Consider the following 2,407-nt stretch of genomic DNA (forward strand, 5'->3'; position numbering starts at 1 on the left):
GGCCACCTTACATTTCAGCTACGTAATAAGTTCCAGCGAGATTCATTTTGTCTACTTTTTGGACAGTATGTTAAGTTGAGGTTCCATTTATTCAGACAAGAATAAACAAAACCTCAACTCAACACGTCAACTAATTCAGACTGATCTGTAACAACGTGGGTACAAAGATTAAGAAGATATGCTGACTCTCTTGGATAGATGTAGTTCTCCCACTCCCTCAAACACATCCAGACTTCTTCACCTTCTTCTTCACTCTTACTGAAAAAAAAAAGCGTTTTAACTCATCAAATACATTTACTCTTCACCGGTGCCCCTTTACTTTGAAGGCCCGCATTAGCAAGGAATAAGATGTGGGTCTGTCAGGCCTTTAAAGACAATGTAATGGATTTCATGTCACTATTAAAAACACTGACTCTGAGTCTAATGGCCCATTAGGAATCTATATCAGAGGTTGATGGTCCTTTCATTGAGCTGATGGATCAATATGCTTTAACCGCACTTCCTCAAAGGAAAGCATCAGGGATGGAGGGACAGACTGGCTAATAATCAGTGACTAGGAGGAAGTTTTATCTCCAGGATTTGTTGGAGAAATGAAGCACCTTATAGTGCCTCAACCTTTTGTGTTGGATGATTATTGTTCTGCACTCACATATTATGTAGCTCCACACATTGATTATGGCACTTGTGTTTATTTCAGATAGAAATCCTTAGCTGAACTTTAGAAACTTGAACAGTATATATATATATATATACTGTTATTTAAAATTAAAGCAGAACTAAGTAACTTTTTCACCTTAATACATCCTTCTCGTAGTCCCTGTGAGGGTAATACAAGTGTTTATGGGGTGATTGGGGGGTCTTTCATTTTCCCCCTGTTGTCTCTGGCCAGAAAAACGCACTTGCAACTTTCCCTGCCTCCGACCTGCTGGCAAGACGTACTGCTTTGCGACAGCCCAATACAAACTAATGCTAGATTATGACCAACCCGTGGCTGCACACGGTTGTCTACAAATTCACTTTTGTCAAACTTATATAATGGCAGAGTCAGCAAAAAAAGAGGCAGAGAAGACCTTTGTGGAATGGAGCAACTCCATGCAGTGACAGCAGCAGCAGCAACACACAGCAATCACACACATTGTCATCGCAGCACCAGGCACGCACACACACTCGCAACCCAGCGCTCCATCAGGCAGCACACACACAAATATCCATCCATCCATTTTCAGAGCCGTTCTGTCAGCACACAAACAAACACATCGCACATTATCACACTCCCTATCGTATTATTCCCACATCATTCATTTATTTTACTTGTCTCTCTTCCTCATACTGTTCTCATGGTCACATGGAACTATATGTGTGAAAGCACCTTTATTGTCACTGTTGTATTAGGATTTTTCAGTGATGGTTGCTACCGTCTTGGGAGAGCAAAGGTGCACATGTGGCTGTGAGGTGGGGCAGGCAGTGGGGGGTGGAGTTTTTACAACAGTGACATTACCAAAAGGGACCTTTAGGGGGAGCGCTAAGTGCAAGTTACTTAGTTCTGCTTTAACTGTGATGTACATAACTACAGTTGTCATAATTACAGTATGTATTCAGGGTTTTCAAGAATAAAGAAATCATCTAATAAAAATAAAATCATCCATTTGCTTTTTTACAATGTTTCTTGATCTGTCATCGCTACTTAGTCACTTTTATTATAGGCTGATTTTAAAAGGAACTTCAGCTGTGTACATTTTCATAGTCTTTCTAACAAATTGCTAACCAATAACTTTATGTAAAAGAGGGAAAAAAAACACGTTTCAAACATAATGATATGATACAAAACAAAAACACTCGGAGAACACAAACCTCTGCCAAGTGCTAAATATTCTATAAACTTTTCCAGATATCCAGATATATATTCCCAGAACACAGGCCGAGTGTTGTTCCGGCAGAGACAAAAATGTCACGGAATACGATTTTTAAAAGCGCCTCTTGCTAACTAAATGGGCTAATAATATCATGTGAACACAAGCAACCGATCAACCTAAATGTTTCATAAAATAATGACGTATCAGCGTTAAAGAAGCACGGACAATCATCAACTACGGAGTGCATCGTCTCTCACTCTGAGTGACAGCTGTCAAATCTGCCATGTTTCAGCACCAAGGACAGCGCAAAACCACCGCTAATTTAGCCGCTCATCACAAAGGTCACTAAACTTTCAGAACAGAAAAACCCATATTTACAAACTTTTGCACCCATAACACGAGGCTATGACTCATCAAAAGAATCAGAAGTTGAAAATAAAGCATGTGCATACCTTTTGTTTGAGCCCTTTGTATCCTCACAACTTTTTTTTCCCATATTTCACAGCTGAGGCCTGCCTTGTCTTGAACTGAGCCTCTGACCAAACTTCTCTGGT

This window comes from Gouania willdenowi, chromosome 11, assembly GCF_900634775.1.
Source record: "Gouania willdenowi chromosome 11, fGouWil2.1, whole genome shotgun sequence".
In the NCBI taxonomy this organism is placed as follows: domain Eukaryota; kingdom Metazoa; phylum Chordata; class Actinopteri; order Blenniiformes; family Gobiesocidae; genus Gouania; species Gouania willdenowi.